Genomic DNA, 20,968 nt, shown 5'->3' with positions numbered 1-20,968 from the left:
CAAGCGCTTTAGTACAGTGCTCTGCGCCCACTAAACACTCAATAAATGCTACTGAATGAATGGGCCGGGGGAATACCGAATTTTTACTTTCCAGATCCCAAAGTAGCAAGGTGAGGGGCCATGGAATCATTAAGGAGGTATGTGAGAAAGAAACAAAAGACAAGATTTCTTCACTCATTGTGTAGTAAGCATATCCAGTTAATTACCACAGGAAATGGTGCTGGTTGGAGAGAGGTTTGGAGAAAAGACATGGAAGAACAGGGAAATTTAGAGATGTAGGGAGAAATCCTAGAGGTGTTAGCATTCTCTCCCTCCAAAAATCTTTAACTTTTGCCCTATCAACCTACTCTAGCAGGTCCCCAGCTATTCGGGTTGATGTCAAGGCTCCTCCACACAACCTGCAGTGTCTATCGGAGACAGAATTCTGGATCCGGGAATAGCATTTTTTATTTCCTGGTTCCATCCCCAGCAAATCTCATCCAGAAAAGTTAATTTCTTTTAGGAAAATGTCTTTCTATAAATATGCCTGCCACCCGCCCCCCATCTCCACCCCCACAGCAAGGCCTGATTTCCCCAGATATATTTGCTCAGAGTTCTCCATTCCCCAGAACTCTGGGCACCAGTAAGGCTAGTGAGCAGGTAGGAGACTTTTTCTTAATTGTATTTGTTAAGTGCTTATTTTGTGTTCTAAACGCTGGGGGTAGTTACAAGGTAATCAGTTGGGACAGCCACGTGGGGCTCAAAATCTTAATCCCCATTTTACAGAGGAGGTAACTGAGGCACAGAGAAGGGAAGCGACTTGCTTAAGGTCACACAGCAGACAAGTGGCCGAGCTGGGACCAGAATCCAGCTCCTTCTGAATTCCAGGCCCACGCTCTATCCACTAGACCACACCACTTTCCCTTTGTGTCAGGCTGAGCGGCTCACGGACGTCCCTTTATTTCTGCCGCACCGCGTTCATTTGTTCCAAGCCGAGAGCAGCTTAGAGCCACGTAGGCTAATCGAGCAGCAGAAGTAAAGGAATTTCCACTCGTCAATCGCCGTCTTCTAACAAGTCTGGCTCTAATCCATCTCTGCCCGGGTACACCGCCGCCCTTATTCCAGGCCCACATGCCAGCATGCCCATCAGGCAGAATCTCAGTTCACGCTTCACTGCTCCAATCACGGGAGTTTGCTCCCTTTCACCTCCAGTGGTTTGGTCCAGGTTTCTGGCAAATTCTTTGTTCTTATGGAAATATTGACAGAGCATCATTTGCCAGCCTGAGATTCGATTGAAAATTCTAAAGAGAATAGAAATCCGAGAAAGGGTCACCCTCAGCTATGGATGGCGACATAGAGATCGCCTCTGCTCTGCCTCGCTCCAAGGAGTGAAAAATGGCAAAAATATTCTCATTAAGAGGAAGATGATCTAGTGGAAGGAAAATGAGACTGAGAGTCAAAGGACTCTGCTTATAGTCCCAGCTCTGCCAGTGGTCTGCTGTGCGCCTTTGGACAAGTCTCTTCACCTGATTATGCCTCAGTTTCATCATCTGTAAAAATTGGGATATTAATCCCTGCCCTTGTCTACCTCAGATGGACACTGTGAGGAGAAAGATGAGATTACGTAATGCAAAAGAGCTCTGGGAAATAAAGTGCCATGTATATTCAAGGTACATTATTGTTAAATCTAGAGCATTACAATACTTTTGCCTGATGATCAGACCCACTTTACTGACTTGGGGAGTATGGGGCAAAATGTATCTTTCCAGGTCGGGTTAAATGGTAGGAGATTTGAGAGCAGCATAATCGAAATGTTTTAAAATAGTTGTTGCTTTATGTTGTGATGGGATTTTGGATATTTGTGATGGACACATTGTAATATGATCCCCAAATGAATAAATAAGAAGGATTTTACTCTTTGAATATTGGTCGAAGGAGTTTCCATGGACCAAAGAAGTTAAGGGTTTTTTTTAATTGGTCTTTTAGTTCCACTTTTTAGGCTTCTCAACGCAGAGCTTCAGATCCTCTGTGAAGTGCCCAAATCTGTTGCGGCACAGACCATTTTACTGGCATTGAAGCATTTAACTTTTAATAAAGAAAAATCAGATAGGTTTCATGTTCTTCAAGTGTCCTCGAAAGAAAGGGGTTGAATAAGCCCAGGCCAGAACTACCATGTTAATAGTACTTAATTTTGGCACTGGATCCCGAACGGTTTTGAAAAAGTCAATAAAATCCCTGGTTACATCTTCAAGTGTAATAAACATGTGGCTGGACAGCCCGGAAAATGAAATGGCTCTATGTTTAAGTCTCTTGAGACCAGAATGTCAATCAATAAGTGGAGAGGTGCCTCCGCAGCACTACATCATAGTTAAAGGAGGTAATGGCATACGCCATTGTCAAGAAAGGTTTCTTTGATCTTAGTGGAGGTTAAAAAAAAAAGCAGTTAAATATACCTGTTTTTTAGTGAGAGATCCCCTTGAGCCACTTGGCATTCAACTGGTACTCCAGTAAGGCTGTTAAACCAAAAAAATAGTGAAAAGGAATTTTGATTTACAAAATAAACATTTGGCTTCTTCTAAATCACCTGTCGCTCTTAGGGCTGTTTTCCATTTAATATTTTCAAAAAAAAATTACCCCGATCTAAGATTTACATGTTTTCATAAAAAAACATTAAATCAAAAGGGAGATCCTCGGATTATTTATCGAGCGATGACTGAGAGCTCAGCTCCATTTCTCGCGATTTCACATAAAAGGCTAGATAAAAGAAAAATCATAAAATATTTTTAGATCATTCCATTAAGCTCAGTTTCAGAAGCTTGAGGGGAAATGGGAAAAAGTAATAAATTGAAAAGATTATTCATGACCAATTGATCAATTAAACTGGTTTTCATTGAAAGAAAAAAAGGTGGGGGCAGAGCCAGTTTAACACGAATTTGTCAGTTTGAAGTGGAAACTATAAAAATGCTTCATGCCCCCTCATTTATTTTTTATTTCCCTTTAGAAATAGCATTTGAGCGGTTCGGAAGCACATTTAGCTACCGGGAGACAGGCACGCGCTCTACTGTGAAGACAAGCACAGAAGTTTTTTGTTGCAGGAGGAAGAAACCAAGCATGACCTGATGGGGTCTACCAACGAGAATGACGGACAAGACTTGGTCCCGAGACCTCTGGACGGAGAATGTGCCCGTAGGTCTTGAGTGTCGAGATAGTGGTTTGTGTTACACCACTTGTTCTTCGTTACATTCCCACTGGACCATGGAGTTCAACAAGCAAATAGACCAGCAAGTAGCGTAGGCGGAGTCTAATCTCCTCTCTGCCACTTCTCTGCTGTACGACCTTGGGCTTGGCCCAGTGGATCGAACGCGGGCCTGGGAGTCAGAAGGACATGGGTTCCAATCCCTGCTCTGCTACTTGTCTTCTGTGTGACCTTGGGCAAGTCACTTCACTTCTCTGGGCCTCAGTTTCCTCATCTGTAAAATGGGGATGAAGACTGGGAGCCCGATCCAGTGCTTAGAACGGTGCTTGGCACGGCACATAGTAAGCGCTAAACAATGCCATCATTATTATTAACAAATATCATAATTATTATTATATGGGACTGGGACTGCATCCACCTTGATTTGCTTGTCTCCCCTCAGTGTCTGGCACACAGTAAGTGTTTAACAACCACCACGATTATTATTACCATGAACGTGTCTGTGCCTCGGTTACCTCATTTGTAAAATGGGGGTTAAGACTGAGCTACCCATGGGACAGGGATTGTATCCAACCTGATTATCTTGAATCTACCCCAGTGCTTAGAACAGTACCTGGCATATGATGAGCACTTAACAAATGCCATTAAAAAAAAGCAGCATATCGTGGATGTGGACGCTAAACTCTTTTCTATGCAGAACATGTTTTACAGCCGAAATGATCACGGCAGTGCAAATGCTGCGCTGTAGCACCGAAGTCCAATAGGCTTTTGCTTCGATAGCCGCCGCGGTCTTCGCTGCCCGTATTAGCCATTTTTCAGGATTCCTGCTCAGCTTGGGGAATTCCCTACGTAGTTCTTCGATCAATCAGCCCGTCGATCGTTGATAATTATGATCCATTCATTTATTTAATAGTATTTATTGAGCGCTTACTATGTGCAGAGCACTGTACTAAGCGCTTGGGATGAACAATTCGGCAACAGATAGAGACAATCCCTGCCCAATTACTGAGCGCTTACTGTGTGCAGAGCACTCTACTACCCGCTTGGGAGGGTACGATACAAGAGAGTCGGTTGACACGACCCCCGCCCTCAAAGACCTTGCCATAGAGTGGGGGAGACAGATATTAAAATAAATTACAGCTCGAGGAAGCGGCAGAGTATGAGGGTGTGGATTGAAGTGCTGTGGGGCTGGGGATGGGGTGAGGGTCAGGGTGCTTAAGGGGTACAGACCCAAATGCATAGACAACTCAGACAGGAAAGCTTTGTAGACTAAACTAGACGGAACCCAAGTCACCTCTTTCCCAAGTCACCTCTTTCCAGAACCGTGCCCTTTCCACAGTTACGCTTTCAACAGAGCGAAACTGTTGGTCTGTCCAACACGGTCTCTTATTTTGGATAGTCATCAACGGGGTTTGTTTCTCAGAATCAAATTCCTTGCAACATAGACAAATTAAAATCAAGACGGCTTTGAGTTCTAACTCCAGCAGTTTTTCTTTTTTCTTTTTGCTCTGCTTTTTTGAGGCTTTATAACTTCTTGTCTGTTGGGTGATCATGGGGAAATCGTTTTCCTATTCCCTCCCATCAGTCAGTGATACTTACTGAGTGCCTATTGACCGTGTAACACTGTAGTAAGCCTTTGACTAGCGCCAAACAGGAGATTAGCCCAATGAATATACGAGTCTCTTTATTCCTCAAAATTCATAAAAACTTTGAATTTTTAAAAAAGCACAAAATATATCTCATACTATCCCCATACCGTGTGCAGAACACTGTACTAAGCGCCTGGGAGAGTTCCTGGCCCACAAGAAGCATACAGTGAGATGGGCATTAATAAAAATAAATATAAATCAATAAATAATTTATGGATATGAACACAAATGCTGTGGGGCTGAGGGAGGTGCAAATAAAGGTGCAAATTCTAGAAGAACCCAAACTTTCTGAGAAATGAATTTAGAAAAAAGAAACTTTGTCCTCCAAAGATCTGTAAAATGAAAGCGGGTATTTGTCCTATTTTCAGCAGATGTAGGCTTGCGCGGGCAAACACCTCTTTGGCAGAGCAAATGATGATCATCAGTCTATTTGATGCTTTGAATATTTGAGGGCAGACTACGGGGACGTTTTTTCGCCACCACTTAAATCCTAGAATATCCTGAGACCTGCCAGTAGCCTCCACCTTTATTGAGTTAAGAAATCCCAGGTGAAGGTTCTATCTGCGGTTAATTCTTGAACAGCTCCAGAACTATCCTGACCCAAGATAAAGGGGTGAATTCTGGTCATAGAGGGTCATGAGTCCTAAATCACTAAGCCAACCACAATCTTCCAAAAGAGGTTATGGTTTCTGGGAATAAATGGCTGAGAGGCAAATAGGATCATTTTCCACTCTTCTAGAAAATAGTAAAAGCTAAGTGATGGGCTGAAGATGGAAACCGATAAATTCAGATGAAGCCATTAGGAGAAAACAAACATGCTTGGAGTCAGTGAGAAAATGAATGAATACCAAGGAAATAATTAATAATAAAGGTACTACCGTGAATTTACAAATTTTTTTCATATCTGTGTTATTTCATGTATCCTCACAAAATCTTTGTGAGCTATATTTTAAAAAGCTAAAGCCGGGGAGTGGGGGGAAGGATGGATATCAAGGTCAAAAGTGCTGGAGATATTCCAAAGACACTGCCCTGGCTATAGAGATACTTCTTTATTTTCGACAAGGCCGCCTGTCCTTTCTCCTCCCTAGAAACATAATAGACATTTTAGGAAGGAAAAATGACCAATTTGGGAAAGGCTGTAAGGAGGTCTCACTATTTCCTACCTCAATTTTTCACTGATTTGGTAGACACAACTGAGACTCCTTCATCCTGTGTACGGTAATTGAAGTGGGGACCAAAAAGAGGGAGCGAAAAAGGGGAGAACTACATAAGTGAAAAGTGTCAAGGGTCAAACTTATTTTGTGAGGTCAGGGGCTAGTATCCAGAGCAGTTTGGGAACATGCCATCTATGGCAGTTTCTCAAGCTAGTACTCTTCATCATCCTTCCCTTTTGTTTCCCAGGAGAGCAGTGAACGCTCCAAGTAGGGTTTTTTTATGGTATTTGTTAAGCACTGACTACATGCTGGGCAATGCACTAAGTACTGGGGTAGGTACGAATTAATCCGACTGGGCACAGTCCCTGTCTTACATAAGGCTCACAGTTTTAATTCCCATTTTCTAGATGAGGTGACTGAGGCACAGAGAAGTTGAGTGGCTTGCCCAAGTTCACACAGCAGACATGTGGAGGAGCCCGGATTACAACCCAGGTCCTTCCCACTCCAAGGTCCATGCTCTATCTACTAGACCACGCTACTTCTCGCAGTAAATGCTACTTCGGCTATAAATTACCATATTTGGGGTACATAGAATCTCTCTCCCTCTCTAGACCATAAGCTCCTTAGTACAGTGCTCTATATGCAGAAAGCACTCAATAAATGCCTTGGCTTGATTGCTATATTAAATGTCTACATTAATTTATGCAAATTTTATATTACATTAAAAAGTCTGGTTCTAAGTACGTCCTATAATATTCATTAATGTGTCATCCTCTGGCAAGAGTACAAATTCAAAATTCAAAAAAGTCAAAATTCAGGAGTAAATGGAGGCGGTGAGAGAAGGAGTATGGCCTAGTGGATATAACACTTGTTCTTGTCTGTCTGTCTCCCCCGATTAGACTGTAAGCCTGTCAAAGGGCAGGGACTGTCTCTATCTGTTGCCGACTTGTTCATTCCAAGCGCTTAGTACAGTGCTCTGCACATAGTAAGTGCTCAATAAACACTATTGAATGAATAACATGGTCCTTCGATTCTGAAGGACCTGGGTTCTAAACCCAGCTCCACCACTCGTCTGCTTTATGACCTTGGCCTTCACTTCACTGTGCCTCAGTTACCTCATCTGTAAAGTGAGGAATAAGACTGTGAGCCCCATGTGGGACATGGACTGTGTCCAACCCGATTATCTTATATCTAACCCAATATCTGGTAATAATAATAATAACAATAGTAATTGTGGCATTTAAGGGCTTACTATGTGCCAGGCACTGAGCTAAGTGCTGAGGTGGATACAAGCAAATTGGGTTGGACATAGTCCCTGTCCCACATGACTTAACAAATACAATTTAAAAAAAAAAGGAGTGGGGGTGATGGCACCTGTCAATTTTCTGCACGGCCACAGGCTGGTTTTTCCCGGGCTTTCAAAGTTGGAGACAATTCTGGGGGAGATGAACATCTACAGGTAAAGGGACCAAGGCAGAGAATGTCCCTAGAAAGTAAGAATCTTAAGAAGGGACCTGGTTGTGGTAAAATTTGACATTGTAAAAGGAGCTGGATATATTTGACAAAATTTGACATTGTAATAGGAGCCGCCTATGTATCATGGGGTGAAAAGATTTGATTGCAGAATATCTGAGTGGAATATCTGATTCCATGCTTCCAAACCAAGTTATATGCAGCCACTAAGAAAAGGGAGATGTTTTATGAGGAAGGCAGAGAAAATGTTTTAAAGATGTCCTCAAACCCAGCTTATAAAATGCAATGCCAATCAAGCATCTTGAGACAGTTTTCTAAGGCTCCTTAAACAAAAACATCAACCATTAATTTTCAAGCTCTCCATTATCTGTCTCTTACTTACTCTCCGGCCACTGCTCTATCCCAGTTCACCTTCTATGCTTTTGCCAAACTACCTTCTAACTATTCCTCACCTGTGACTCCTCTGGGTTTGCGTCCACCTTTCCCCTTGCATAAAATTCCTACCTCAAATCCACTAAGCCAAGTTCCTCTCTTTCAGAGTCCTCCTAAAATGATACCTCCTCCAGAAAACCTTCCCCATTTACTCTTTGTTTTGCTTAGTAAGTGGTTTTGTGTTTCTATTGTCTTATTTTTCTTTATAGGTTTGCAATCAAACCCCTCTCTCCCTTATTCTTATATCAGGCCAGGGCCAGGGATCATGCTAATTTTCTCCCATGTGTTTTTTTCCCAGTCCTAGTCCCATGACATGCAATAAAATCTTAATAAATAAGGTTACTATTACTACCCACCTATCCGATCATACCCTCTTAAACTGTAAGCCCCATGTGGGATGGGGACTGATCTCATCGTACTGTATCTAACCCAAGGTCTCGTTCAGTGCTTGGCCCAAAGTAAGCGTCTCACTAGCACCACCGTTATTATTTAGCATGTAAGTAGCTAACACTTGATGATACAGAGGAATAATTTATCAAAAGGGGCATAGTTTTTTTCAAAAAATAGATAGAAAGGAAAAAGTGATGGAAACAACCAATTACAAATTCAGTATGGCCTTCTCTTTACAGCAATACTTGTCTGAGCTGCAATACAACCTGTCAGTGTACGGCTGGCTTTCCTAGCTGCATGCAAACACCTAAATATCTCCGTGGGGAAAAAAAAGTCATCCTCGCTCATGAGGAATTGCTACTGTTGACTCTGCTGCTGCATTTAGATAGCGACTATAGTAAGTGATAAAAAAACAACCAACCCCAAAAAACAAACAAACCCAACCCAAAGCAACCGAGCAGCAAAATGTACTACATCACTCTTTTTGCCTTCCGCAACTGTTAATCTTGACTGAGGGGCAGAAGGAATTCTGGAGCGAAAGTGGGAATTTAACCTCTATTGCCCCATAAATCCTTAGCCTCTCTGCTGAGATGGCCAATAAGAGGCCTTTATTGTCAATTACCGTGATGCTCTTTGGGCTGCTGACGTGTGTCCCAGAAGAAAAAGTCGGATTGCTCCCACACCCAGCCTCCTCCAGTTAATTAACTAAAACATTTCCCAAAAAAGGAATAACGCGTACCTCAACAATGCAATGAGGATGACATACCTTTTAGGATAGGTAAGGCTGATTCGACGTCCCTGTGTCAGTTTCCAAATTGTGATATTCCACCCTAAAAAGAAGATGAAATCAAATATCAAAAATTCAGTATTTTCAGAACGGCAAGGCCATCGCGTTCTCCTTCCCGGACAAAAATCCTAACAAAGGGTAGAAGACCACAAACCCATTAATAAGTACTTCGACCTCCAGCCTCCCCTCCCCCGGCCCCCTTACCCTTTCTCCTGGAGTTCAGCCAATCATTCAGTCAGTACGCTAACCACACAGGAACTAACAGACACGACGCCTCAGTGAGTTGGGTGTGAGTCTCAGTTTGTGTGGTTTTGTTTTTCTTGCTGCCAGGGCTGAATGCAGGAGGTTCAGTAAGCCTCGCTGCTGCTTTAGTGTTGGGGTGGTGTTTGAACAGAAGTTGCATGCCTTAAATTACGTTCACTTAAGGATACGTTGAAGACTCCCCCCCTCCCAACCCGCCCCCCACCACGCATCTGCTCCTGTCTACCCCAGTTTACTAAAATTTGGTAGTTCTTCAGCAGATGCCACACTCACCACAGAACACACCATTTGGCGGGAAAGAAGAGGGTATACAGTCGTGACGTCCCCACGAGGGAAGGACCCTCGTGCGAGATGCAGGGGAAGGAAGAGGGTAGGGCCCGTACGTGAGGTCTTCACCGCTATCAGCGTACTCTCCTCGTCCCCCTGCTCGGCTTGATGGGGGACAACTTGGAAGAGAGGGCACATTTCCCGCTCCGTCAGCCCCTGCCTCTCCAGCACAGCATATACCATTACCGAAGCCTGATAACTACCATAATTATTCATTTTTCTGAATTTGTTCAGCTGGTTTCTTCCGAAGAGCTCACGGTTACCTTTCCTAAACCATAATCTGTTTTAAGGAAGCTGGCATCGCCTCATATCGCATTCAGAGTGAAACGGCCTGATCCCTCTGCATGATCAGCACCCACCTTGAAGGGCAGGCAGGAATTTTCCATGCAAGAGTTCTTTACGCCCCGAGTGACTCCGCAGAGGGGCAGTGGCGTGACCTTGGGCCCACAGTCTGGCCAGTGGTTGCCAGGGTTAGCTGCTGCGGTCTTCACTCACAGATTGTGAGTCCCTCAAGGGTGCCTCACTCCCATCCATATACTTTTTCCCAACACTTAGTATGGTTCTTTGCACACAGTAAGTGCAAAATAAATACTATTACTACCACTACTAAACGCAAAAAGGAAGAATGGCCAGAAGAGATAAACTAAAAGTGGGAAGGAAGGGGAAGAGTCATTCTCTGAGTTGGCTGGTCAAATCTTGTAAGTTTTGCTCTTCAAGCTCCTTTTCTCTCCTCAGGTCATGGGTTCTAATCCCAGCTCTGCCCCATGTCTGCTGGGTGACCTTGGAAAAGTCACTTCACTTCTCTGTGCCTCAGTTACCTCATCTGTAAAATGGGGATTGAGACTGTAAGCCCCACATGGGACAGGAAGTGTGTCCAACCTGATTTGCTTGTATCTACTCCAGTGCTTAGTTCAGAGGCTGGTGCACAGAAGGCGCTTAACAAATACCACAGTTATTATTATTATAATTACTGCCTAGATGCCTCTTGTGGCAATCTACTCCTCTCCATTCTCCTCTTCACCTATCAACTTCCAAGATGAACCTACAAAGCCCCCAAACCAGTTGCCTCCATTTTGAAATCTATCCAAACAGGGCCGAGGTTATGAATTCCCAAGGTTGTTTCCTTAGTCACTCACTCTCCACTATTCCTTTCCCAGATGCCTCATTCCTCAACTTTCCTATAATAATAATAATAGTATTGTTAAGGATTTACTATGTACCAGGCACTGTAGTAAGCGCTGGCGTAGATACAAAATAATATGGTTGGACACAGTCCCTGTCCCTCATAGGGCTCACTGTCTTAATCCCCATTTTACAGATAAGGTAACAGAGGCACAGAGATGTTAAGTGACTTGTCAAAGGTCACAAAGCAGACAAGTGGCAGAGCCAGGATTAAAAGCAGGTCCTCCTGACCCTCAGGCCCATGCTCTATCCATTAGGCCATGCCGTTTCTGCTTCTCTATTGCTTCTCCATTCCCTCGGAAGGTAGAACTTCCAACATATACTGCAAGTTTATAATAGTAATAATAATGATGGTATTTGTTAAGCGCTTACTATGTGCCAAGTACTGTTCTAAGCGCTGGGGAAGGTTGTCAGGTTGTCCCACATGGGGCTCACAGTCTTAATCCCCATTTTACAGATGAGGTAGCTGAGGCACAGAGAAGTTAAGGGACTTACCCAGAGTCACACAGCTGATAAGTGGCGGGGCCGGGGTTAGAACCCACGACCTCTGACTCCCAAGCCCGGGATTTTTCCACTAAACCACGCTTATACATCACCGAGGTATAGGCGTGTCAGAAGTCCCTGTCCCTGTTTACACATGATAAATTCACTTCCCGAGAAGGATCTATGTGACTTGACATATTAGGGTGACCACAGTGACTTTAACGAGGTTCCTTAGCCAATGCCATTCTAGTGTTTCTTTGAACATAAGCAAGTTCAGGTGCAAGCAACACGATTTCTCACTTGAGGCGTTCCTTCAACTGAATTGGTGTGTCTTTGCAAACAGGGTGAAGGGTGTTGATGCGTGTCTTCAAGAAAGTGGGGACCATTTCCAACATTTCTCATAACACAGCCACGTTGGGTGCACAGATGCTAAATAATTCTTGGCGTCTATAGTAAGTGCGCAGATTTGAACGGATACATAGCTGAAAACTTGTCAACCTACCAGAGCAAACTCTTACGGATGAACAAAAGAAGAATAATAATCATGGTATTTGTTAAGTGCTCACATTCATGCTCTCTAAAAGTGTAAGCTCCTTGTGGGCAGAGAATGTGTGTTTTGCTTTCATTGTACTTTCCTAAGACAGTGCAGTCCCCTGTACTCAAGAGGTGGATAAACCACACTGTTACTACTCAAACAGTCAAGATCTTATACCCCCTGCTCAGTTTAACAAGGCTCGTCAGCACTTCCTCCGATCTCTAGTTTAGGAGCTAAAGTAGTAGCTAAACTCTTTCTAGCTGAGCAGCCAACCCTCTTCCAATCTCGTTGTATGGCTCTCATAAGTGGAGGCCTGAAGAGGGGAAGGCAGGTTTTAACATCTCCCAACCTCAGTGAGGGAGGTAACACTACTAAACCTCACTCCAGGCAATATTTAGTGCTCTGTACTTAGGGTGGGATCTGAAGGCAATGTTTTCAAGATTTGTTTGTTAAGGGGGTCACTCAGATTTGATCACTCATTTTAAAAGCCCCTACTGTCAGCACTTAGACTGTCTCTGGGTAGCTAATGCAAGGTTCCTTAGATGACTGCTTCTGTGTTTCTTTTGCGAACTCTTTACTTGATGAAAACATAGGATTTTATTAAAGTATTAGTAGAAATAGCCATGTCTCACCCAGGTTAGATACACGCAGTCTCTCTTTTTGACAGATAGTTCCTCTTTTCATGTAATTGTCTCTCTTATTCTCATCTCCCCTGCATTTCTCTTTTCTCTTAATGGTCCTCAATTCTTGAACTGGTCTACCTTTTTCTCTCCTTTCTTTAATCTATCATTTCATGTTCTCCCATCTTTGATCCTTTTCCCCATTGCAACTTCTCATTCTCATTTTGAGAAGTTGATTTTCTTGAATACTTGATTTTCCTCTTTACCTGTTCCTATTAACCTCTGTCTCTTTTTGCCTCTCTCCTTTCCAATTGTGTAATTGCCTTTCAACCTCTCCCTCTCTTCCTACATCTCTCCTCTCTTTTATCTTTTTCAGGTATTCTTTTTCTCTATTTATCTTCTCATTACCCTCTTCATCTCTTGCTGCTCTTTACCCTCTTTCTCCATGCTTTTTGTGCTCAGTTCTCTCTCAAGGCTCTCTGCATTCTCCATCCTGTCTTTTTCTCCCTCATTTCCTCTCCAGGGTGCTGTCCATCTCAGTGGCTGGGACTAACTTGGGGCTAATAGATGTGGCCTTGGTTCATTTTTGGTTCACATCATGCCAGGTATGGTGGCAGAATGCAGCAAGAAACTGGTGGGAAGACAGAAGTCATGGGGAATAACAAGGAACTAGGGGGAAGTAAGGAAAATGGGAGACCAGGAGTAAAAGGGCAGGGAGCTGGGGCCTGAAAGAGATCAGGAAGGAGCCTGAATGGAAAAATGGAGCTCACTCAAGATTTCTTCATCATTTTATAAGGTGCCCATCCCCAGCTGGAGCTGTGATGTGCTTGCCCAGAGAGCAGAAGATTCTCTATTGCCTCTTTTGGGGCATTCCAATTCAGGTGTGTGCACTCTGCACCGAGTGTCTGGTTTTCCAAAGACAGTCTCATTTTCAACTGGGCTGTCCATCTGATGTGCATTCAAGACCAGACCTTTCATGTCCAGTATTTGTCAGCATCCAGCCTCTTCCCCGTATAGCTCCTGCTAATGAATTCTGCAGCATGGACACTGTGTCCAAGTTCATGTGGAAGCAATGTGGCATAATAGATAAAGCACGGTCCTAGGAGTCAGAAGGTCATGGGTTCTAATCCCCGCTCCACCACCCGTCTGCTGTGTGACCTTGGGCAAATCACTTCACTTCTCTAGGCCTCAGTTACCTCATCTGTAAAATGGAGATTGAGACTGCAGCATGGGATAGGGACTGTGTCCTACTGGGTTTGCTTGTATCATCCCAGCACTTAGTACAGTGCCTGGCGCACAGTAAGTATTTAGCAAATACCACAGTTATTATTATCATTATTATGTGGACTTGGGAGAATGTCAAATGCTATGGAGCAAGTTAGGGGCAAAGACCCCCTTGGCGAAAAGCTCTAGGATTGCTCAAACTTGACAAACTTCCACAAAATGAGGTATGTGATGTCCTGTAATTTCATTTGTGTCTAACATCATACATGTGATGTCACATGCATAATAATAATTGTGGTATTTGTTAAGTGCTTACAATATGCCAAGCACTGTTCTAAGCGCTGGGGTAGATACAGGGTAATCAGGTTGTCCCACGTGGGGCTCACCGTCTTAATCCCCATTCTACAGATGAGGCAACTGAGGCAGCGAGAAGTTAAGTGACTTGCCCAAAGCTGACAAGTCCCGGAGCCGGGATTAGAACCCATGACCTCTGATTCCCAAGCCCGCGCTCTTGCCACTAAGCCACGCTGCATCTCTCTGGTTGGTATTCATGAGGGCTTTCCGTAGCTACCCTCACTTTTGTATCAATGCAGACACATGGAATTAGTGACCCCAATTTAAAAAAAAAAGTAATATCATACGAATTTAGTTGTAAAACTATTTTCATTACTACCATCACCCCAAGTCACTCAAAGACTCCTAGACCTGAAAAAAGTCTCCGGAGTTCTTCCAGCGCAGCTGAAACCCTTCACAATTGGAGAGGCCCAGTCCCTGGCTGCTTTTAAAATATAAATTTCTTTATCCCTCAACCAGACCATCCTCAAATTCAATATGGTAGGGGATGGAAACAATGTGTGTCAACGGAGCCCCATAATTCTTGGGCCTTGAGAATGGGCAGTCCATTTTTTTGCAGCGGAGGGGGGAGGCGACATTACAAATTTATTTTTGTCTGTGAAAGGTCTCGTCATTGACCCCTTGCTCACATTCTCCCTCTAGCCTGGAACTTCTTTTCCCATCATATTTAATGACCGCACTCTCATCTTCAAAACCTTACTAAAATAACATCTCTTCCATGAAGCCCACCCTGACTAAGCTCTCATTTCCCACCCTTTTTGCTCTCCCTCCTGTGTTTTCTATACACTGGAGTCTGTACCCTTCTTAAGCTCTCTGATTCTCACCCCACCTCCACAGTACTTATGTACACATCCTTTTACTCTGCTGTTTTGTGTTTACCAACTCTATTGTACTGCCATCTCCCAAGTGTTTAGAACAGTGCTCAGTCACTCAAAAAATAATATTTATTGAGTGCTTGCTGTATCCAGAGCATTCTACTAAGAGCACGGAAAAGTACGATAGAATCTAGAGGGGGAAAATATTATGATAAATTACAGATAGGGGAAATGGCAGAGTATAAAGATGCATACATAAATGCTGTGGGGCTGAGGGTGGTGTGACTGTTAAGGGCTTAGAGGGTACAGAACCGAGCGCATAGGCGATGCAGAGAGGAGGGTGGGTACAGGAAATGAGGCTGAGTCCTGGAAGGTCTCCTGGAGGAGATAGGACTTGTAAGAAGGCTTTGAAGGGGGGGAGAGCGGTGGACTGTCAGATAATAATAATAATAATAATGTTGATATTTGTTAAGCGCTTACTATGTGCAGAGCTCTGTTCTAAGTGCTGGGGTAGATATAGGGTAATCAGGTTGTCCCACAAGGGGCTCACAGTCTTAATCCCCATTTTACAGATGAGGTCACTGAGGCACTGAGAAGTGAAGTGATTTGCCCAAAGTCACACAGTTGACAGGTGGCGGATCTGGGATTAGAACCCATGACCTCTGACTCCAATGCCCGGGCTCTTTCCATTGAGCCGTGCTAAAGGGGGAGACAGTTTTAGGCCAGGGTGAGGCTGGGGGCAAGGGGTAAGCTGGCAATCAACAGTATGGTCTAGTGGCAAAAGCACTGGCTTCGGAGTCAGAGGACGCCTCTTTTCTGCTGTGTGACCTTGGGTAAGTCACTTCACTTCTCCCAGCCTCAGTTCCCTCATCTGTAAAACGGGGATAAAGACTGTGAGCCGCACGTGGGACGACATGGTGACCTTGTATCTACTTCAGTGGTTAGAACAGTGCTTGGCACGTAGTAATTGCTTTACAAATGCCATTATTATTAATACTGATAAACACTAGTGATTGATTTAAACACTAGTGATTGATTGATTGCTGTATCATCATTTCCCTCTGGGCAGGTTGGCTTCCATGGCCAAGGCCGGAAGCGGTCTTGGTTAGAAGAGGCCTACCGTTCTTCAGGAGGCATCGCTTCTCCCTGACCCCCACCCCACCCGCCTAACGGTCACTCGCCTTTGACCAATCACGAGGAAGCTTCTCGAGGGGCCAGGGCGGTTGAGGGGCAGAACGAGGTGCGAGGCCCCTCGGCCGCCTTACTGATTGGAGGTTGGCGGCGGGCACCGCCATTGATTGGCAGCCGTTTGAAATTGGGCGGGAAAAGGCTCGACCTGCCGCAGGCCCCTTCTCAGGTAATGGGGGTTCCCACCCACTTCGCCCCTCGTCCCTCGCCCTCCAACTAGCCCTCACACGACCACCGCATTGAGGAGTGTCGAGGAGTGGGCGAGGGGGACGGGAGGAGGAAGAGGAGAAAAGAAGGGGATGGAAGAATGGAGAAGGAGGAGAGAAGAGGAAGAGAAGAGCAGGAGGAAGAGAAGAGGAAAGAGGAGGAAGGGAAGAGAGGAGGAAGAGAGGAGGGGGAAGGAAAGGAGGGGGAGAGAAGAGAGGAGGAAGAGAGGAGAAGGAGGAGGAAGAAAAGGATGGGAGAGAAGGGGAGGAGGAGAAGAGAAGAGGAGGAGGAAGGGAGGAGGAGGAAGAAGAAAAGGAGGGGGAGAGAAGGGGAGAGGAGAAGAAAAAGGAGGAAGAGAAGAGGAGAAGGAGGAGGAAGAAAAGGAGGGGAGAGAAGGCGAAGATGAGAAGAGAAGAGGAGGAGGAAGAAGACAAGGAGGGGAGAGTAGGGGAGAAGGAGAACGGAGGAGGAGGAAGATAACCAAGAGGAGGAGGAGGGTGAAAAGGAGGGGGAGAGAAGGGGAGAGGAGAAGAGAAAGGAGGAAGAGGAGGAGGAGGAAGAAAAGAGAGGAGAAGGAGGGAGAAAAGGAGGGAAGAGAGGCGAAGAAGAGAAGAGGAGGAGGAAGAGAGGAGGAGGAAAAGAGGAGGAGGAGGAAGAAGAAAAAGAAGGGAGAGGAGGGAAAGAGGAGAAGGGAGGAAAAGGAAGATAACTGAGAGACGGAGGAGGGTGAAAAGGAGGGGGAGAGAAGGGGAGAGGAAAAGAGAAAAGAGGAGGGAGAGAAGAGGAGGAGGAGGAAGAAAAGGAGGGAGAGAGAAGGAGAGAGGAGAGGAGGAGGAAGAGAAAAGAGAGGAGGAGGATGACGAAGAAAAGGAGGGGGAGAGAAGAGGAGGGGAGAGAAGAGGTGGGAAGAGAGGAGGAGGAAGAGAAAAGAGAGGAGGAGGAGGATGAAAAGGAGGGGGATGGAAAGAGGAGGAGGAGGAAGAGGAGAAAGAAGAGGGGGAGAAATGGGGAAGGAGGCAGTTAAATACTTCAAACCAGTTCTTCTTCTAAGAACTTGAATTCCCCAAGCTCATTCCCCACAGGCCCTTCGAATACCACTGACTTTCCAGACAGTTTGCAGCAAAGATATAACAATCCAGAGAGCTGGGTGAGAAAGGGCCTTCACCATTCGAGGACTAGAAGAGGCTTTCCAAGGATGTCAACCCCCCAGTGCCTATCAGCTTTTAAACTTCCCATGTCTCCTGCTTCATTCATTCAATCATATTTCTTAAGCGCTTACTTTGCGTAGAGCACTGTATTAAGCTTAAATTTAGTACTCTACCATAGCTTTCTTTTCTTACGGTATTTAAGTGCGTACTATGTGCCAGGCATTATTCTAAGCACTGTCTTCCTCCTTAAGGCATTTCCCCAAGCAAGACCAAGGGCCCTCCAGTGTACCCTGCCCCCTCTAACAAGCCCAAATTTGCAGGGCCCGATTTAGTCTTAGGGCAGTGGCTGCCAATGCTTGGAATTCCCAAATTGTCATTTCTGTCCCTGGATTCAACGTTTTTTAGAAATTCCATGAAAGTCATGCAATGCCAACAACCTCCTACTCTTCTCTATTTAGCTTTATAGAGAATTCTAAGGTAGAATGAGGCTTGATGACTATTTTCCTGTCGTTATCTGGGCTATATGAAAAACCGTCGTGTTAATACCGTAGAGCAAGGGAATCAAGCAAAGCAGACTCAGTGTTGGGACGAATTGAGTTTAGACTGTAAGCTAGACTCTAGTCGTAAACTCAGCCAGTCAATCAACTTTATTGGGCGCTTATTTTAGGCAGACCTCTGTATTAAACTCTTGGGAGAGTACAATACAGCAATATAACAGACATATTCCCTGCCCACAACAAACTTACAGTCTAGAGGAGGAGGCAGACATTAATAAATAAATTACAGATATGTACATTCATTCATTCCATCGTATTTATTGAGCGCTTACTGTGTGCAGAGCACTGTACTAAGCGCTTGGAAAGTACAATTCGGTAACAGAGACAGTCCCCTACAACGAGCTCACAGTGGGGTTGGGGGGAGGGTGAATAGCGCTCAGTACAGTGCTCTGCACACAGTAAGCGCTCAATAAATACGATTGAATAAAAGAAGCAAGCCAAGGGGACACAGAAGGGAGTGGGAGAAGAGGAGAGGGCTTAAGGCTTTGAAGTAGGGAAGAGTAATTGTCAGATATGAGGAGGGTGTTCCAGGACGGGGCAGGACGTGGGTGAGAGGTCGGCAGCGAGATAGACAAGATCAAAGGAAGACAGACGAGATGGGCAGGGTACATGTCCACCGACTCCGTTATATTGTGCTCTCCCAAGAGCTTAGTGCAGTCCTCTGCGTAATAAATACCATTGATGGTGATGATAATGATGATAACAAATACCACTGACATAATGATTGAGTGGATCCTTCCCTCCCCCCAAAACATCCAAACAGAATGATCAAGTATGTTAAATCTACAGACTACATGGACCGAGTCTGGAGCATTCCGGAGAATTGAAGTTTTGGGCTCTGGAGACTTTCCCTTTGCTGAAGGCTCTAAGATAACCGAAACTGGGGAATGAAAGACTTTCATCTCCATAGGTTCTAATATAATCTCAATTGAAACATTGCAACCTCAAGGCATTTGTGATTTGAGCAGTTTTAGGGAGATGGTAACCGACACAAATAAAAGCAACTGACATTAATTATTCCCCCTATAGTGTTCTTAGAAGATAGCAATAATTGAACAGATCTGAGAAATTCATTTAACAATATCGAATGCCCACTACTACAAGGTGCTAGGGATTAACCTGGAAGCATAATAGTGTGTGCTGCTGTTGAATCTGCAGTATTTGTTCTTGGTGATTGTGAGCCAGTGGGCGGGGATCACAATCAATTCTTTCTGTGCAGCAAAGACTAGGAATTTCTGAGCCCAAGGCAGGACTACTTCTTATTCCTCTCCTGAATCCATCTTATCCTTTGCTCTGTTCCTCCTTTTGCCCTCGTATTGTTTTGAGACACCTCCACAACCAGACTATGGTCCAGGAGGCTGTGTGGTCCAGTGGAAAGCGCACAGGCCTGGGAATCATCTTGGCTCCGCCGCTTATCTGTTGGGTGATCTTGGGCACGTCGCTTAACTTCCGTGTGCCTCAGTTCCCTCATCTACACAATGGGGATTTAATACCTGTTCTCCCTCTTAAACTGTGAGCCCCATGTGGGACAGGAACTGTGTCCAACTTGATTAATAATGATAATGTTATTTGTTAAGCGCTTACTATGTGCAGAGCACTGTTCTAAGCACTGGGGTAGATACAGGGTAATCAGGTTATCCCACGTGAGGCTCACGGTCTTAATCCCCATTTTACAGATGAGGTCACGTAGGCACAGAGAAGTAAAGTGACTTGCCCACAGTCACACAGGTGACAAATGGCAGAGCCAGGATTCGAACCCAAGACCTCTGACTCCCAAGTCCAGGCTCTTTCCACTGAGCCACGCTGCTTCTGGTTACCTTGTACTTACCCCAGTGCTTAGTAGGGAGCTTGCCAAATAGGAAATGCTTAACAAATACCACAATTATTAATGTTATTATTTAGCCTCTGCCATTCTCTAAGAGCTGTTCTGCTGAACAGTACCCAGTGCCATAGGTAACATGATGTTTGAGGAGCAAAGGGAAATTAGAATCCAGGAGTTATTCTGGAATTTTTTAATGGTAGTAAATAAATAGAAGAAAATCCTTTGCAAGCCCTTGTGATAAATTGTAGTAAAGTCCAAAGAGAAATCAGGATTATTCAGAAAAACGAATATAGGTGGTAAAGAAAACAAGCAACCGATGTCGACAGTTCCACCCCACTAGGTTATGATTCTAAGCAGTTGGTTTTTAATCGGCTTGTAAAGAAACAGATCAATATTTGCTGTTTTAATCAGTGTCACAGTGCATCACTGCATCAAGTGAGATTTGGGAGAGGGACAGGAAAAGACAATGTGAAAGAAAACCCTCATGATTGAAAATTGTAATAGCTCACTGAAACACATTATAAATCAGGTTTTTCACTGCAGGAGTGAGACAGATAAAAAAATTGTCTCCATTTGAAGTGCAAACCAGAGAAAAACCAGGGAGTTGTAAAATGTGCAACTCCCTACTCATAAAGATCCCTTTTTCTCTTCTGCTTCCCTGCATTTGTGATAATCTCTTTCGGAGAAGTCTTAATTAAACCGATACATTCCCATCTAGCTTATTTGAGGGTGTGCATACTTTGATAAAAAAGGTTAATTATCAAAAACAAAAATTAAAGAGGTAATGAATTCCATCAAATTTACATCCCTCTTGCCCCAAACCCACTAATCAATCAAGCCCAAGTTATGGGTCAGGAAAGACCAGAAGGTGAAGCAAAACATGAATGGATTTGTTATGAATTTTAATATCTTTCCTTTTCCGTGTGTGCGGCTTTACTAATACAATCCGATTACAGATTGTCTCTGCTTCATTGGGACTGGGTACTTGTCATGGCTTGAAATCAATTCGCTACACGAAAACATGGCAGGCTGTGATGGAAATTGTAAGTATACTGACCCACCCTATTGCAAAATGCAGTGATGAAAAAGAAGAGAGAGAAGGGAGTAGTCGAGTCTCATAAAGCTATAAATTGACATTTCACAAGTATCATTTAAGATTTATGGAGATGCATCCTCTTTTCATGT

At 44.3% G+C, this 20,968-nt stretch overlaps 2 protein-coding genes across 10 annotated transcripts in view; one reads left to right on the top strand and one right to left on the bottom strand.

The window, feature by feature from the left end:
- The window catches only part of GRAP2 (GRB2 related adaptor protein 2), a 105,835-nt gene that overhangs the window by 62,363 nt on the left and 22,504 nt on the right, over positions 1-20,968 (bottom strand). The window contains exons 1-3 of one of the 6 annotated variants that reach the window (XM_029079176.1): positions 9,265-9,358; positions 9,040-9,103; positions 2,433-2,492 (exon numbers count right to left, since the gene is read on the bottom strand). The gene's annotated coding sequence lies outside the window, so the exon portion shown is untranslated. Of the gene's footprint in view, positions 1-2,432; positions 2,493-9,012; positions 9,200-9,264; positions 9,359-20,968 lie in introns of those variants that run through there. The other 5 variants (XM_029079175.2, XM_029079177.1, XM_029079174.1 and 2 more) reach the window with 5 other exon arrangements.
- Positions 16,098-20,968, top strand: part of ENTHD1 (ENTH domain containing 1) — a 61,591-nt gene continuing 56,720 nt past the window's right edge. For 3 of the 4 annotated variants that reach the window (XM_039914072.1, XM_007670220.3, XM_029079173.2), the window contains exon 1: positions 16,098-16,218. The gene's annotated coding sequence lies outside the window, so the exon portion shown is untranslated. Of the gene's footprint in view, positions 16,219-20,739; positions 20,827-20,968 lie in introns of all 4 variants that reach the window. The other variant, XM_007670221.3, reaches the window with a different exon arrangement.

The sequence above is a fragment of the Ornithorhynchus anatinus genome, chromosome 14 (assembly GCF_004115215.2).
Source record: "Ornithorhynchus anatinus isolate Pmale09 chromosome 14, mOrnAna1.pri.v4, whole genome shotgun sequence".
NCBI classification, from domain to species: Eukaryota; Metazoa; Chordata; class Mammalia; order Monotremata; family Ornithorhynchidae; genus Ornithorhynchus; species Ornithorhynchus anatinus.
This window is presented reverse-complemented; position numbering and strand designations above follow the sequence as displayed.